The sequence below is a fragment of the Danaus plexippus genome, chromosome 15 (assembly GCF_018135715.1).
Source record: "Danaus plexippus chromosome 15, MEX_DaPlex, whole genome shotgun sequence".
Classification (NCBI taxonomy): Eukaryota; Metazoa; Arthropoda; class Insecta; order Lepidoptera; family Nymphalidae; genus Danaus; species Danaus plexippus.
This window is the reverse complement of record NC_083547.1, coordinates 2,724,922-2,744,711: the sequence shown is the minus strand read 5'-3', so window position 1 is coordinate 2,744,711 and position 19,790 is coordinate 2,724,922. Positions and strand designations below refer to the sequence as shown.

Here is a 19,790-nt window from a genome sequence, read left to right as displayed (position 1 = left end):
CTTTCATATTAATATTTAAGTAAATAAGTTAACTATTTGTAGTTTAAATGGTTCATTTAATATTGGACACGTTTTCGTCGCAAGACTTCTTGTTTTTCAATTTGGCTGGAACCGATGTCACGTGTCTCAGCAGTGTTAGTCTACCTCTATGATTATAATCATTATTAATTTTCTATAAAAATATTTGATTATATCTTATTTAGAAATTAAATAACACGTACATTTATTTTTTAAATTGTTCCGCTGTTTATTGACTGTTATTGACTAAGACATTCACACTTTTGAATATTTAGTTAATTACTATTAAGATAACAAGGACTTCTTTTAAATTGTTTACCTCAACCTTTTAAGTTGAGACATCATGAGCGCCTATTGTGAATTTGGTAGTAATAAAAACTAACATTTCAAATTTTCAATAGTCTGCTCTAAAATAATTGTATAAAAAATAAATTTTCATAAAACGACGAAACTATTAACACAATATAAAAACTTTTTTTTCATATTTTTGAGACTTTTCCTCACTTTCACTTTATTATATTTAAATAAGGATATGCAGTGAATTTCTAAAAATACCTTACTATTTAAATATTATCCTAATAAATTAAAAGTAATCATTCATTTAAAAAAGAGTTTTGATGGCCAAAAAAACACATTTATATAAAGAAATATAATTTAATTTTTCTTTTCTCTTCAATATGATAAACATTTTTTGAGGATGTTGTTAAAGATATTTTATATTGAAACTCATTGTTTGATTGAAGTAAATTCCTGTGTATATTACTGGTACTTTAGAAAAGCACTGAATAATTTAATATTAAAAGAAACAATAATTAAAGTTATATAACACACAGAAAGAATATACTGTGCACTTTTTTGCGCAGATGAAGGCCATATTATAAAAAAAAAAAGTTATATAACAGAATAACATCATGTCAAACTAAGATTCGAAGATTAATACAGATAGCAATAATTTTCAAAAGTACCAAATGCTAATTTTATTAATATTATACTAACTTCTTTTTGCTAGCTTCATTAAAACATCCGTTCATCATAATAGTTTCCTGATAAATTCAAGTAACCTTATATTAAATTGTAAATTAAAAAAAAGGCCTAAAAATTTATTTTATCTGCCGCTTAGTACTCTGGTAAGATTAAAGAACTCGTGTCCCTTGTTCTCACATTATTAAAAGATTCTAAGGTTTTATTTTAACAAAAGCAGTACAAAGACTAATTCATACTAACATTGTATAGCGAGTTCAAAGAGTTGTCGAGCGTGTGCCCTTTTGTAAGTTGTGGAAGCTTTTATACCAATACCCAGTGGGAGTAAACGACTGGAATGGTCATAACAAACAGAATAAATGATATTGAAACTTTTATCTGACTTTTGATATAACGTATTTATTTGCCACTGCTTGCCATTTTATTTGAAATAATTTTACGTATTTTGTATCGTATACTTTCTTAGGAAAGGTGTAGTTATAATAAATCAAAACAAATTTAAAATTCTATTAGTTTTGAGTAAGAAACAATAATTCAGTTCTGCTTTTACTATTTCTATATTATTCGAAGATGTTCAAAGTATTGATGTTAAAAAAAAAGGTTTAATTTTTAAATTTTTTAGATAGATAATTACTGTAACAGCTGTCTATAGATACTACTACCAGATACCTACCAGATAACTACCAGATAACTGCAATGGTTGAGTTATTTAAACAAATCTTAAAATTACATAGTGTTTATGAAAAAGTGTAATAAGCAAAACCTTAAATTACATATTTAATACATTTATTAATATCAAATTTAACAAAAAGTATTTTTGAACCATACAAAAACGTAAGTATTCATCGTATTTCAATTTAATGAAAACAATTTTCTTTCTTACGTTATTCGTAAGAAAAATTTTGTATCTTAACTGAAATCTTGCACAATCTTCTACATAATATACTTCGTTTAAATTTCAGTGTCAACATTTAAAAAAATGTATTAATTTTCACACTTTAAAAACAGCTTTATGTAAAAGTTAACATACTAGACGTTTTACTTTCTTCTAATATGAATATATACTAACGGCTTTTTGAACTACAAACAATAATCAATACTGTTACAGAATCAATTCAATTAAAATTGTAATAATCAGCAATAAGTCTTCGCTAATTGAAAGCTTTTAGATTGTTCAGCGAAATAATCTCGGAAGTGAGGTGTAAACTAAAATAGTATTAGCATAGTAATATATAATTGGTTTTCTCTGTCTATATTCAAATATGTGTATGTTGTAAAAGTTAATCTGAATGGTAATCCTGAAAATTAAAGCAAATGGTAATATGAAATTAATTATAATGACAGAAAGTCAATGATTTAACTGTTTAGAATACTAGTATATCAAGAACAATGAAGGTGTGGATATTACTTTTTCCATTATCAAAAACATCTTTTATAGGCTCCTGAGAAAAACCGAACATAATTTTCTTAATAAATCAAACTGCTAACAAAACTGTAAAAACAACTCAGAATATATAGACGCTGAAGCCATAACAACTGTTAGCAGCAATATTAATAGCCTATAGAGAGACGAAACGTCTCAGCATTCCATGGATTCACCGTGCGGGTGCCGGGTCCATCGCATTGCAGGGAGACGAGCTTCCATAGGAGCCTGGGACTTGCGATCCAGGTGTAGATTTAAGGGGCCCCTAACTAACGCGCGTTAAAAGCTCACCTAGACCTTGCAAGCTCCTCTCTCTACCTAACCAATTCTGAAAAGAACCTACTAGGGCTGCCTTCGAAGTACGTGCCAAGAATGAACTGATATAAGTTCCGGATAGGCCCAAGTCTTTTAGCATGTTGTAGAGAGATTTGGCTGTTATACCTCGTGCTTTCTCTCACAAAACCTTTTGATCGTTGGTTCGTGGTTATTTCTTTTTGCGCTCTTGCTACCGATAGACTAACCGCTTGACGTATGATTTTTAAAATCCTATCGTGACGACGGGAATATTGACCGCTATCTAGGAGTACCCTACATCCCACCAGCAAATGCTTAGCATTTCCAAATGCCTCCCCGCAGATGTAACAAGTTTTTTCGGTACCTTTGCTCCATCTTACTAAATTATTCTCATCTAGGAGAGTCATCTGGAACGCATTGAAGTAAAATTTTAGCAGTGTTGGCGACCAATCACGAATCACAATCACAATCACGAAACACGAAAGTGCGTCATTTTAGTGCTAATGGGATACAAAAATCTCTCATGTGTAGCCACTAATTCTGCATGTCTAAGCTCATTGCATGAATCTTGTATTTAGAATTCTCGTTTTGCCGAATAAAGGTCTTTAATATATCCGTATCTTTGGCCTTCCTACTTGTTCACCGCACGGTGAATCCATGGAATGTTGACAGGTTTCGTCTCTAAGGGATGTTTTGTATTAAGATACATACATATAATATAAGATGGTGGTTAAATCTTTTTTTAGAAGTTTATAATGGGTTCCTTATAAATAACAGAATACTGAACTTGTTTCTGGATGATAATTTTTTTTTTGTTTCTACGCTTTTAATGTTTTCAATAATTTTCTGTTTCAGATTCCACAACTGGGAATTTGGTTCGTTATTTTTTTATTTCTAAAAGAATATTTTCATTTTAAATCTATATAAAATATTGAAAGCAATACTTATCTCGATAAATTGATAACCTTTGTTTTATGCACCGAATTCTCTTATATACATTGTCTTTTTTATGTTGGGTCATATTTTAATTTGACCGAGCAGATGCTCTGCAACTCCAAAATAAAACACATTTCAAACTCCGAAACACATGAACATAACGGCACAATTTGTCAAGCGTTATAAGGATACGTTTTCCTCTTAGCAGTAATATATTTTGTTTGGAGTAAATTTCCTGATTGATTTAAAAAAAAAATGACAGTTGAATGGTTTTACAGCTTAGAAAATTTAAAAAAAAATACATATTTTTAAGGGGTTCATGGTATTTTGTAAAAATAACAACATTTAAACAGAACCGATTGATTTTAAATGTTTATTTATTTAAGTTATCTTGTTGTAGATAAATTAATTCTGAAAGGTTGGAAAAATATCTAAAGATCTTTCTTCCCCAATTAAGTGCAAAGTGTAAAGTTTTGATCATTTTATGCTAGGAATTATTAAAATTTGTTACTAAGAAGAAGTTGACCAAATAAATCCAAACGAATTTTCTTTGATTGCTTCTAGCCCCAAGTTGCCTAATAAGGCCATTAAAATATCTTTCTTTTTTATACATACATATATGCCTTTACAAAAAAATCTTACTTTAGATCTTACTTACTTAAATACTTTTAAAAAATTTATGAGAGTACAATAAGATTATAAATAATAATGAATTGAAAATCATTAAAAAGTTGTCCATATGCAAAATATTTTTTTTTATGAATATCAAATTGAAGCAAAATTTGTCCTTTTATAAAACTACTTGAATTTCATTAGGTATAAAGAAAATAAAGATGAAGAATGATACTGTTTATATACGAGTGATAGTGATATGTACGAGTATACAATAGAAAGATAAATATTATATATATGAGCATCACCCTCATATTATACATGAGAAAATCTGCGAGGATGATTGTATGCTTGTACGTATGAATGTTTTTACTCGTTCAAGCAATTTCAAATTCTACTTAAAGATTTTAATTAAAAGTAACAACAGAAAAGACGTTAATATGCTCCGAATTTTGTATAGTTGAAGAAACATGGCATAGCAGTTGTATTTGATATAAAATCAAGTTACTCCGACACAGATGTCTTATAAATTTCTATCGGAGTCCAATTCCGAAGTTCAAGACAACTACATAACGTAGAAAAATGTTATGATACTTAAATAGAGTTTTTTTCAATGAGGTATTTATCATTACATCGTTAAATTTGATTCCAGTAAATTCTATACTTGTTTTGTCCCTTCTCTTTGTTAAGGTATATTAACTATAAGAAACAAAACAATTGCCTTCCTTATATCAGTATTATTTTTTTAATATATGAATAATAAAATTAACTTTATCACTGTTCACGTAAAATAAAAAAATAAAACATTTTTTAAAATAAATATCCAAAAAATTAAATAATTATGTTTTGATCTCAAACATATATTATTTTGAATTTGAAAGTGGAATGTTTTATTTACCGTCGTAAGATGATTGTCGGCTTGTCTGTTATGTTTTTTTTGTACGGTCATCGTATATATTAGCTTTTAACTTTCATAATTAATTTGACGTTTATAATTTACTATTTATTAATAATCTACGCTTGCTTTCTAAAAATTCTCGATTTCATTTACGTTATTTTTTTAGGTAGAGTTTAATTGGTTTCGCTATGGCCAATATTGCCGTTCAATCAAACTAAATTTATTATTTAATAATACTTTAGACTTTGACTGTTATGTCTAGTTCAGACTTTATACCTTTTATCTTTTCAGAGTTCTTTTATAGACTCGATTTGTATTTTACCATCTATAGATTTTTTTAAGTATTTTACATCTTGAAGAGTTTCCGAACACAAAGTCGGACTGGATTTTCAGCAGTCTAGCGAATCATCTTTCACCTAGATTCAACAGGTTCCAACCTGATCTGCTCGTTTAAGGTAAACTTTCTATTAAACAGACCAAGGTAATCTTATTCATGGCTATCCAACATTTTTTGTCAATTTGTTTGTACAGTAGTGATTAATTACTAGCGGTTTAGACTGAGTTAAACACAATAATTTTTTAAAACAAATAATTTAACTAATAAGCAAACTGTCCATCTGATGTTAGATGGTTCCCAAGATCTTATAATTTTAACTTATATACATAAAGAGTATATAAGGAAGCAAAAAGATTAAAGTGACATTAAAGTAGATACATTGTTATATTTAAAATGATGTACGAATAAGTTAATTTAGGTGTAATCATAGAAATAACGCGAGAAGAAATAAAATATTACATTTTAATGCAATCTTATTGAGCTAGAATTTTATAAATTGAGACTATGCGACTAGTGAGAAACTTTAACTAGTTTCATACTATTCTGTTTTCATCAATCACTTTAATATTATAATAGTATCTCCTATCTCCTATATATTATAAAAGAAAAAGTGAACTAAAGATAAAATTATTCACTTATTCCAAATTAATATTTACAGATTTATAGATACTACTTCCATACACAAGAGTGACATGATACGTATTATCACTTTTAAGTGGATGGGATTAGATTATGACTAAGCTGTTCTAAGTATGAAAAAATCCACTCGATGAGCTTCATAATATATCTTGTCTGAGTTACGTACACTAGTCGTCCTCTATAGTCATTAAAAGTCTAAGAAAAATTTGATCATTAATTTGCAAAATTAAAAGTATTCCACTTTTTTAAAAATAATAAATATTTTTTATACTTCTGATATTTAAATTAATATACAATCATACTATCAACAATGAAAGACGAATGATTGTGACAGTTCTCACGTTTTATACGTTTATGGTTTTATAATATCATAATAAATCTCGCACAGAGAATAAGCAAAATTTGAAAATGTTTGCTTTAAACAATGCTATATAGAACTTTTTTTATGATATTATGACGAATCATCGCTAAAACAATTTACTAACTTAAAAGTTAATTAAAAACAGCAATTATTTTTTAAGCTATTGCATTATTTCTATCGCAGGTCTAGAGCGTGGAGACCGAATCCAGAAATTCCGTAACGAAAATTACTAACACCTATCGTCGAACGTCGTTTCAGTTCGGCAAACTTCGGCTCGGTGTATGTGTGCGTGCGACTATACGTATGAAGGTTTACTAGCTGCTAACTGCTCACAACTAATTCTCTCTCTTTCACACACAACGCTAGGTGCTTTTTGTCTTCGTCCACGAGAAAAAAAATTTCGGCCAAAATAAAATAAATATATAATTATAATTGCTTAAGTTGATAAAAAATGCTATGCAATAGCTTTACCGCGGCAGTCTCCGAGTGCCACACGTATTTTCAAATTTGTTTAACTTGTCACGGAGATCATGTTTCATAACCACCTTGAAAACTTATCCGACCCGCTCGCCATTTATCGTCTCCATTTTCATTATTCTGAAATGTTTTCCTATAACACTATTTGTTGTAAACCATTTTATGACAAATTTGTAAACATCAAAACTGTAAAAATTTTGAAGAATGCGTCAAAAATTATTAATTAACCTTAAAAATATGTTAGTTGAATGAAGAAAATTTTTATCTCGTTATCTTCTTTTTGAAAAGATTTTATGTTCACGCTGAAATGGATCTGATAAAAAAAGATGACTTAAATTTGGATGAGACCCCAAAGTGATTTCATTTTATTTATTTATTTTTTTCAAAACAATGCTGTAGAAAAAAAATTCAAAGTATTATAATTCAGTTCTTATAAGCAGTTTCGAACATTAAAACTGGAGAGATTTGTTGAAAATTTGCTATTCTTTAATTTTAAGTAATCTAATCTATATAAGTACAAAACATTTATGCTTACTTTAAAGCACACTAGTGACGTTCATGAAATTAACAAGCTTTTTGGGTCAACATTTACTAAAACAAAAAGAAAAACAAACAGAAACATATTAGAAAATGTGATTAAAACCTACAAACTGATACAGTCCTTAAAATAAATAATTAAATTCAGTATCCGCTGCAAAGATTGTGTAGAGATGATCATATATGGGGTTTTCCAATAGGGACGCTTGAACTTTGACAGCTGATTGCGGCCATGTTGTTTGAGTGACAGCTGTCAAATGCAGTGTGTTATATTCATTCCGTCCTCCCAAACCACCATGGCAGGTTACAGTGTCGAGCAGCACGTGCAAATCATAAAATTGTTTTATGAAAATGGGTCTTCAGTTCGAGCAACGTTCCGCGCACTTCGCCCGTTTTACGGTCGCGATGATCGTCCTGCCGAGTCGACTATCCGTCGATTGGTGGACAAATTCGAGTCAACCGGGTCAGTTAACAATCAGCCGGTTCCCGTGCGTCAACGTAACGCGAGATCTGCCCAAAATATCGCCGCTGTGCGCGACAGTGTCCTCGAAAACCCGCGGCAGTCAATTCCGCGTCGCGCACAGGAACTCGGCCTTTCGCAGACGACAACTTGGCGAATTTTGCGTTGTGACTTGAGCCTGCACCCGTACAAGATCCAGCTGACCCAAGAGCTCAAGGTTAATGACCATAGACAGCGCCGTGTGTTCGCTGACTGGGCATTAGAGCAGTTGGAAGTTGACGCCGATTTTGGCAAAAAAATCATCTTCAGCGACGAGGCGCATTTTTGGATGAATGGCTATGTCAACAAGCAAAATTGCCGTATTTGAGACGAGACCAATCCACACGAGGTTTACCAAGTGGCAATGCACCCGCAGAAAGTGACTGTTTGGTGCGGATTTTGGGCCGGAGGCGTGATTGGTCCGTATTTTTTCGAAAACGATAATGGTGTGGCCGTCACCGTCAATGGTGAGCGATACCGGTCGATGATAACCAACTTCTTTTGGCCTGAAATCGAGAATATGGATCTGGACAACATGTGGTTTCAACAGGACGGCGCTACGTGCCACACAGCACACGCTACGATGGAAGAAAAGAAAGATCAAGCGCCCTTAATGGAAAACCCTATATTAAATATTTACAATTCAGTGAAAAACGGTGACTGCAATATGGAATGAATTTATTTTCATTCTCTCGGAATGGATAAAGGTCACACTCTAAATACTTCCATCCATGTCGATACTGTTTTTCTAGACAAATATTTCTGTTTGTCTGAAGTGATTGATGACGTCGATAAAAAGCTTACGCTACATATTTTTTCCACGTTGCTAGCTTCATAATTTAACGTTTCCATGTTTACTTTCATCTTTTCACTGAAATTGATCGGTATCTTTTTTAGTCTATGAACTCAAATCTTCTACTTTTTCATATCATCATGTGAATTTCTCTCTCAGTGTCAGCAATCAGCATATACGGGCACAGTAAGTTCTAATGGTGGACATAAAAGTGTCCTTAAAAGACCAGCAGCATTACTGAAATTAAGAAATATTTTTTGTAAAATAATTTATACCTCTACAGAAAATATTTTTTATTTATATGTATTGTTAGTAATAATTATTTATAATAATTTATATTGTGATGTACTTTATAATTCTACGCATAACGTTATTTGTATTCTGATATTAAATGGGAATTCTTATGATAGTGAACTAGCGCCATCTATAGATTTGTTATAATAATGTAAATTAATATTAATAATGTTTCTGTACAGTAATTTAGTTGTCCAAATACTTCACAATTTATTTTATAATGTTTAATTAGAGCCATAGCATGTTTTACGTAATGTTTAGTTTTTTATTATTTAATGGAAACTCTTACGAGGGAAACTTGCGCCCTTTGTATGATATTGTAACTTACCCTCACCTAAATATGTTACCCTTGAATATTATAAATAGGATGTAAGTGCTGGACTGGGGATTCTGTTACGAGTTGTTGAGCAATAAACATCTTAGTGGGAGTAGTGTAAAAATTTATGTCTAACAATATAGAGTCTTATAAATTTTAAGTAAAAAAGTACACAAGAGCGTGTACAACATTGGAACTCAATATTCTGGAATATTCTGGAATATTCTGGAAAACCTATTAGTAAAATTTGTAAATTGAAATATCTATCTATCTATTAAAACTTCTGCACCCTCTTCATACAAAACGCTTAACTGCTGTTATATAAAATCTATTTTGCTTGTGATTGACAGTGCCAATATTGTGTGATATAAAACTTAATACAATTTTATATGGAAGTTGAATTTGATTCTTCCATTCTGAAGAATATGTATAAAATATACTTGAAGCAGAATATTATTTTATAACTCAAAGGTGACTGCAACGGATAAGGTATTAAATAAAAAAAGTACCATACAATACAGTCGAGTACATTTATTAATATTATGAAATAACTTTATACAAAAAAGTATTTCTTTAACCATTATAATGTCATTCATGAATTATCTAGTTCTTTTGTTGAAAATTTATTGTTTAATTCATTTTCATGTGAAAGAAAAAAATATCTTGCATGTTTATATTTTTAAACATAGTATTCTTTAAAATTCACCAGTTACTTCATTAGGATAAAAATGTACTTTCAGTAGAAAATACAAAATATATTTCAATATTGTAACATTTTGATCTATTTAAATAAGTTCAATTCGGAATTATTGTTGAATTTTATATCTAAACATAAAATACAATTCCTTTATAATAAATGATTATAATATATAATTGGAACAGTTGTGAAACTTTCGTTGTTTGAAATGCTAATTTAAAATAAAGTAATCGATCTATTTATCCATCTGCTCAAATAAAATTACGCAATTTATGATAAGGAATGCTGTGTATTATATAAAAAAATTAAAGAAAATAATTGTCTTAAAGTTAAAAACTTGATATTTACCTTTTTATTCGTAAATTTCGGTCGTAATAATGAGGAATTGTTCAACTACGCGTCGTCAAAGATTTTGTTAATTACAAACTGAGAATGCGATAACTCTTTGAAAAGATCGTAATATTATCTGTGGTTCCATTGTATAAATATTGTGAATCTGTTTAATTGGTAACTTGATATAAAACGAATAAACAATACGATTGCATAATAAAATGCGGTTTTTGTTGTTTCCTTCTTCGTAACTTATTAATTTTTTAAAATATATTCCATTAAAATATAATATATGACTCACAATTAAAGAAATAATCTATTTTTATAGATAATTAGTAATTAAGAGAGTTTTATGTCCAATAGCTTCTTAATATTTATACTTATATTAATTATCATTAAAATAGTAAAAGAGGTTATTTAATTATTTAAAATAATAATATTTTATTTAGGAGAGATTTTTTTATTTTGTATTAGGATATTTTTTTGAGATTCCACTACTGGATATATTACATTTTAATGCCTCCTATAATGAAATATTTAAAATAATTTCTTATATGTTTCAATTAAGTTTTTGTTTCGTATTTAAATCGAATTCCGAGACGGATTTGTAGGCATTACATATTTGAGTTTATTTTTCACACATGAAATGCAATGCATATAATTTGAATAACTTTTCATGAAACAAAAATACATAATATTATAAAATGCCTCTGCTTACATTGGATTCAGACTAGTAATTATACTTTACTGTGTTTTCAACTGCAAAATTTCCTATCAACTTGTTGTTTTTTAATTTAATATAATTATTATAACAAAAACATTAACTACATTTTACAAAAAGGAGACAGGAAAATTAATTTTTGGAGCAATCCTTTTTATTACATCAACCTTGTAATCCTGAGATCAGATTCTGGAAGAAAATGCTAAAAACAAATTTTACTTATAAATTTACCACATATGAGAGCTCAGTAGACTCAACAGATCCGCAGAATCATTGACTTTCGTAATATTATATGGAAGAGAAAGAGTAATTTATTATAATTTAAAAAATCATTGAAAATATTTAGAATTTACGTAATATCCACATGATAGCAACTTCCACATAAGTACAGTTAAAGCTATCCAATCGAAGACCTTCTACTTAATAAAATAAGTGCGTTTATAAGTACATTTACAACAATCAAACGAGAAGTATAAAGAATTAAAAAAAAATTTACTCTGAAACTCATTTCCTTCGTATGTAAAATAAACCTTTAGAGTTAATAGTGAATGTTAATTTCTTAAGTTAAATTAAGTACATTATCTTAATAGTAAAATAATAATTGAAAAAAAAATCATGCGGCGTGTAAATAAATATAAAATAACATCACAGTAAAGAATATACCTTCCGGCGATAAACGAGGAGATAATTATTCTGACACAAAAGAATTTTCTCAATTATTTTGTATAAAAGTACTTAAAATGTAACACAATGGAGAACAAAATGCCACATTGTAGGCCTCAGTATTAAGGACATAAATTACGAGATGAAAGGTGGGCGGTCGTTTTTTTGGGAGCTTTCACTGGAAAACTGGTGAGATTTTCCTGTTTTTATCAAGTAATCAGGTCCGCTGGCTAAAACAGAACAATTAATTATAATGAACAATACAACAACTCCTAAAAAAATGCGCATCTTCTATTAAACTTCGAGTTTAATATATCATTTCAAATAAACGAACAAACTTTCATAACTATGTTCAATTGTCCTGTCGTCAAAATCTATTTTAACTCCTAAACTTTCCAAGCTCCTTGTAAAGAACGATTTTCAAACTTATTTGTTAGTATAGACTTGTTTAAAATGCAGATTTTTAAACTGTTTTGTTAAAAGTAGCAACAGTACCGCACTGTTGCTACTATAATTATGGATTTGCTTAATTTTTTGGGATTATTATAGATTTTATTGTTAATTCTGACTTGTATATTTTAGTCAGTTCAATTAAATAACTCTTAAACTAAATTTGCATAAGTTTTCTATTTTTTGTGTTTGATTAATAATAAGTGATATGAGATCTAAGACTTTCGCGGGTTTTATTCATTTAAATGAAACTAATATATTTCGGATATACTTCGCGGATTTTATTATTTTAAAACTACAGACAGAGACATTCACATCTCGCCTGCCCGTAATCACGGTTGCTGAAAAGTAACCGAAACGTCGGGATTATGTAGTTTTAAAATAATAAAATCCGTGTTGTATATCCGAAATACATTAGTTTCATTTTAATGATAAGTTAGTAAACAATAAAATAAATTAAGCTTAGCAATTAACATACAATAAGTATTGTTTCAACTCAATGTCTATACTATTTTTTGTTTGGACGACTTTTCAATTTAAACAGAAACATCAACAGTATAGTTTTGCATATGATGCAAAACAAAAAACACATGAAAATCTGATGTATACTGAAATAACTGTAAAAGAGGTTTGTTTGTAAGAAAAAATAAAGCAATATCAATAATTCGTGTTTGTTATCATATCTTCAATTGTTGGTTTAACATCAAATAAAACAACATTCATATTTAAATAAATATTCATCAGCAAAACTTGTCTTCGGGCTGTATGTTCTATCTATTCTAGGATATATATTGTATGAACATATTTTAGAACTAAAGATATTAAATTGTATATAACTTAATTATTCTACTGAAATTGAAAAACCTTTTTAGTTCAATTTTACATGAGTTTTAAGGATTACCTTAAAACCATAATATATGACGTTACTTGCGGAAACAGGTTATTTTTTTTAATTTGCTTATATAAATAACTATAGTAAAGTGACACAGCATCTGTCTATATAAGTACTGTCGCTAATTTAATCACCGATATAATTCACTTCACTCAGATTCAGGTCATTTTAATTGTTGTATCGTAATTAATTTGAAGGACGCAACTGGTTTTAATTACAATTTACAACCATACTTATGTGTCTCATAACTTAATACTACAGTACTATGTATAACAGTTGTTTAATGATACATAATTAACAAATCGTTTCAAATACAATGTATGAATATAACTTGTCAGTTTAATGAAAGAATCATAATTAAATCTTTGTTAATTAATATTAAATCATTTTAAATATAATATGATATAATTTAGCCCAATTGTGCGAAAGGAATGTCCATTCGTTTTTCTATACCCTTAGTATGAATTTCCATCATCAAAGTAAAGATCGATAGCTTCAAGATTTTTAATTTATAAATATTCGTACGTAAGATATTATTAAAGAAAAACACTTAAACGGTGTTAAACCGTAGTAAAGTGGCTTTATAAAATTTATACCAATTAAAATTATTGCTGACTGAAACGTTTAACGAACAGCCAACCAACCATATAATTGCCTTTCCACTAACACTTTGTGACTCCTAAACAACTAGAGCCCGTTCCATCCATGAAGTTGAGACCCGAAAATAAAACCATCCCTATTCTTGCTTCCACTTATAACCATTCACTTTTTTATGGTTTTATAATAAAAATTTACCAGCGTATCTAATCTTAAAGATGTTTTACCATAAAATATTTGCAAAACAATATTTTATTATGTATTTAAAATCGGTAATATTCTAGTTCCACGCTTAGACGCTGACTCGCTCGTTGTGATACGTGTTTTGGGCCGGCATTTCTGTTCCTTTAATATATATTTTAATAGTTTCGCGTACTTATCAACCTCCACATTAATTAGAAAAATAATTGTATAAGGAAGTTATGTTCATTATCTATAAAAGGAGAATCTTGTAAAACATTTTAGAATTAATTGATAATATTCCGAAATACGGTGAAAGAGAAATGACACGAAGAATTCCATACATCAACTGACACAACGGCACCACTTTAGGAATCGCTTTGCTGGTGGTCTATCTGATTGTCTGCAATTTCTTAGGACTCCTATTCTCATGTATAAATTAAGGCGTTATCTCATAGTATGAAATTTCATGTAACCGCCGGTTATTCGAAATAAGTTGGAGGGAGCTTTTGATGCATCTGTAAGGGTCATAGATTTTCTCTGGACTGCCATGTCAAAAATAAATGCCGTGGATGAATAGGAGATTTTGTAGATATCGCACGACATTACCTGGCTATACAGATTTCAAATTTTTAAGGTTCCTAGCGAAAGAATAGTTTGCCTTTTACTAATAGTAATAGTTTGTCTTTTAGTAGTTACATAAAAATTTATGTCACTTTTATTTGTAGCCCGTGTTATATACGTTAACAAAAAGCAAAATTTATTTTCGTTGCTTTATCCGACCCCAATAAAACTGGCAGGAAAGTTGTGCAATATGTTATACAAACCTGAAATAATGGAAACATATTTATGTATATGCACCTGTTCTAAACTACGAAAGATTTTTATTATCATTTTATAAGACCATGAATCAACTAAAAAGTAATGAAAGGAGATTATGATCAAAGATAAAGAATTGAAAAATAACTGTTGGGAATATTTTAAAATATTTTTATGGGATAAATTGCTAAAGGAAATTCTAAATGATTTTCTCGCAATAAGTCTAAACTAAATAAGCTTCATAGTTTAAAGATGTTAGAAATATTTAATAATAATAGTTTAACATTTATTTTTTGTTGTTTACATTTCTTGCAACGCTTGTAGGCTCTGTAAAGTTTATGACTTTTCAGTCACATACAAATTTAAAGCCTTTAGGTTGTACATTGTCATTTATTAGTCGAACACAAATTAAACTGATAATATTTTCTTAGAAATAACTCTAAACATCTGTATTAAAGGTTTATAAATTTGTTAAAAAATCGAGAGTGGAGAGAGAGTGACATTTTCCGAAAATTAAAATAAATGTTATTATTTAGAAATATTATGTTCATAATTCCATGACTTAAACCACGGAGAAGCTCTTGTGAAGTAAATAACTGATATTAATTTCAAAAAGTCCACTATTTACTTAAAATAATCGATTGTATCTAAAAAATCAATAATATGTTTTTTCCAATACATTTCCAATAAAAAAATATTTCAGAAGAACAGTATAAATCGTAATAACAAATTATTAAACGGATATTAAAAATCTCAAAATAATTATAACATAAAAGCCATCTAAATTTCATAGAGATGCTCTTAAATAAATCTTTAGGTTTTTAAATCACATCTTCTTTATAGCTATAGTTAACTAAATCTATTTTACTCCCCCTATAATTTTGATACTGTTAGCCAACTTTTGGTCCAATTAATAAAACAGTGATGAAAGCTATAATCATTAAAAGTATAAAAAGCAACACTTTGTAAGGATAATTACTACTAATTGCTCCGTCGATTTAATATTTATTTCAAACAAAAGTTTTATAATATTGCTTAAAAAATATATTAGAAAATTTATATTATTCTTCAATCAAAAGGTATTTAAATTCAATTCAAATAATACTAGATATCCATAGAAAAGCAGTACAAATACAAGTACAATTATGGAATATAGTTATGAAGTACACCGTTATTAATTTATCTGGTAATAAATGCAGTAATATTTAAAGAGAAGCAATTTATTGATGTGCTGTTTCAACTCTAAATGTCATAGACTAAAAGGTCTCTGAAGCCATAACATAAATTTGTGTTTACCCAGACTTGCTTTTTCAAATCGAATTATATGACAACAGATTCACATGTTGAATCCGAAACGTAATGAATCCTATGACAAGTATGTTACTTGTGTTACTTTGTGTTACAAACCAATAAAACTTTTATTTTATATTACTGTAGAGCTATTTTTGATCACATTAATTCAAAGATTTAAAACGATAAGGCAAAGGCTTTTTATTTTTATATAAAAACGTTACCAGAAAAAGATATATCAAGAACAGTAATACTAATAGATACTCGACTATCAAAAATAACTTCTTGACTATAAAAAATATTTATTGTCCTGGTCAAGTTGCTTTTGTACAAATTAGGATTTAATATGCCTAAAGAAAATCTTCCAGTTTAAGTAATCCCTGTACTCAAATCGGTCTTTTCTCAATATAATTGGCTCTCCACAAGGCTCTCGTCAGCTATAAACCGATTTAAGTACTTATGAACTCTATAAAGCGTTGCTATAAAAATACAGAACGCTGCTTCCTTTCCCTTTTTAAGAAATAATTTTTCTTCCTAGACTTTACCTTAACTTTAAATAGTCTTGTGGATATTATAATACCTAAGGCTATCGGGAGAATTCATTTAAATAAAACTAATATTTTCGAATGCACTATCGCGTTCTTTATCATTTTAAACTACATATTCACGTCGTTCCGTAAACATCCGTGATCACGGGATTTTTGGAGATATTTTTTTATAAATAAGCATTTTAATAATCGACATCGTATACCTATACCCACTATAAATAAAAAAATACATTTGAATTTTAAACTTATTATAATTTTATAATTTTCTGTGACACTTCTTTATATCCTAATCAAACTAACTTTAAAAAAAAAAAAGATGTTTAGTATAAATCTTTTTCACATCTTCCTCAACAAAAATGAAAAATTTTCGTAGTCCGGTACTTTTAATATACCTTTATCTTCGGAAACTTAAAAAACAAGTAATAAACAAAATAGCGTGCCTTTTAAGTTACTCATAGCTATATTTACATATACCTTTATAATCATTAAGTATATTTTCATATAATGATCTGAATAATAACTATTGACACATTATTCCTTTACTAATAACAAAATTTTACCTAGATATGTTCTTGCCTTTGGCTACAAAGGAGGCCTCTACAGAAGTGCTCTATTTGAGTTATTAAAAATGTACATTGCTATTTACATAATGTGGACGGATACCATTAACAAAAACAAACGTTTCGGTCTTAGTTTCTAACTGTATGCTATGATGGACAATATGACATATTTTTTTTTACTTTTTTTAAAAATATAATGCATAGCCTCGTTCTCATACAATGTTATTTTTTATTCTTAAAATCACAAGGTACGAATTAGTTGTGATTATTTCATCTTGAGTTGAGTCTGTTTAAAAAAGACACAAAAAGGGAAAGAAAATACTTATGAATTTCATTAACACTTAGGTGTTTAAAATAACCTTATGTAAATGCAAATAACAAAACCTTCCGGTTATTTAAGTGTTGGTTACCAATTATAAAAACTATGTGTAGTGAACCTCTTTTATTGTTAATAACAAGATCGAACTAGAAGGGGCCAATTATAAGCGACAGCAGAAGTTTGGGAGAATTAGGCAGGTATATGACATTTTATGTGAAAGAATTTTTAAACTGACAATAATTACCAATATTATCACTAAAAAAGATACGAGTTTCAGTAAAATTTACTTTTTTTAGATTATTCAACTATATTTAAATATTAATTTTGGTTTTGTTTGAAAATGCGATTCTTCTTATACTTTGAATTTAGAAAAATCCAAACTTCCATTTTATCATGGTATATAATAACGTACTTTTATTCCAAAGTTTATTCCAAATAGTAAACTATATACTCTTGTTGATTTAATAACAAGTTCACGGTAAATAAAAAATCATATGATCAAAAGAAAAACAAAAAAAAATCCGTGAAATAATTGGTATTAACCAAATAGTTTTATATAGCTATTAGTTCATAGCTGTTCCATTATAAACAAGTAATCGATGTAAAGCAGATCATTAAGTATAAGAAATACAAATTTCAACTATTGGTAATAAATAATTATTTGATAGTAGGTAAAAATAGTACAATTCTATTTCAATATAGTACAGCGAGGAACTGAGTTCGCGTAACAGCACTCACTGGGCTGCCACTTGTAGAGATTTATGAATAAATCAAAATCTAGGTTTCTGAAAAACATTTTGAGGTCTTATGTATTCGTAAATTAAATATGTTACTACTATCTTTCAGGTATACGGAATTCAAATAATATTTTATATATTTTACTTTGGTCTTGTGACTTTCTTATATCGTAAATATTTTTATATCGTAATATTATATAAATAAGAAAAGGACCCTAAATATACCCTTCCTAAATTTTGAAATTAATTTGAGGGTAAAATAGTATTTTCTTAATCTCAAATTACTTCAAAATTTTTAAAAACCAAAAAAATATATATTTAATAAAACTTTTAACTTAAAATATTTCGGTATTTTATTAAAATATCTTAAAATCCATTTAGACGTGAATTACAAAGGAATTTTAATAGCAGTCCGCTCATTTATAATTCATTAAGTAAAGCTCCGATAAATTACACAAATTTTTACTGTTTTCCTGTAACAAAAGCCTTATCTTAAGATGTACCTTTGGATATTGATCATACTAACAATATATTCAAGAAAAAAAATTATATATATAATAAAGAATAGAAAAAAAGGACTATACATAGCATAAGTATATTTGCACTTCTAGCATGTTATTTATTTTATAATCGACCTTAATTCACAAAGCTGGCGTAAAGTATTACGAAATATAGTACTTACTGATTAACTCCGAAAATTTTTAAATAAACATCGTTTTAAACTTTTACCCGACTAATATATTAAAGCGCCACACTTGTTTAAAATATTCTTTGGGGTTGTGTTTGGTTTTTTATATATAATGGCCCGACGTGTAGTGTGTAGTTGAACGGTATTATATTTCTGACGTTTCAAGCATTCATTTCGAAGCATATTTTTTTTTATCTATAAATTTACAATTTCCATGGTAGTAATACAACAACACCAGCACTTTTATGCAACATGAAACTGAGGAACAAAATTTCAACGTTATTTCATAAAAAATATTATTAAAACCGTAAGACCATAATACGTAACAAAGGCTCTTCAAATATTGTATCTTACCAAACTTGCATCCAGTCATCAGAAGAGACTATTTCTTTTATGAGTCTTAATGTCTCCCCCGAGATTCTCAATCAATCTTGCCAAGTTATCAACGATTGGATTCCATGGTACTTAATCAGATTGAATTTTTTTGGAAGCCTGTTAACTTGTTTTTTTCTTCAATAGAATTAAATCTATTAATCAGAATAAATTGTTACACTCAAAATGTGATCTGTTAAATGAATCTGTCTACCTTATGTAAGGTATGTAACAAATATAGGCCGAGGTGTTTGGTAGTGAATGATACAGTTACAGTGAAGAGCCTTTTAATTAATAAAGCTTTTTAAGGGCCACTCCATTGAAATATTCTATACTTTTAAATATAATTAATTTGCTGAATTCAATGATGATATTGAATTCGTATTTTATTCCAGTTATACGATCGTATATGTATTTATGGAAAAAAAGTTTCCAGAAAGTCTTATTCAACCTTCTTTGGACACGTTCTGTTCGTGTAAGTATGTTTCTTCGGAAAGAATCTTGGAACTCAA

The 19,790-nt window shown here is 28.6% G+C and overlaps 1 protein-coding gene across 1 annotated transcript in view; it reads left to right on the top strand.

Moving 5' to 3' along the window:
- The window catches only part of LOC116766156 (CD151 antigen-like), a 164,145-nt gene that overhangs the window by 25,663 nt on the left and 118,692 nt on the right, over positions 1 to 19,790 (top strand). The window contains exon 2 of the mRNA XM_032655879.2: positions 3,572 to 3,591. The gene's annotated coding sequence lies outside the window, so the exon portion shown is untranslated. The remainder of the gene's footprint in view (positions 1 to 3,571; positions 3,592 to 19,790) is intronic.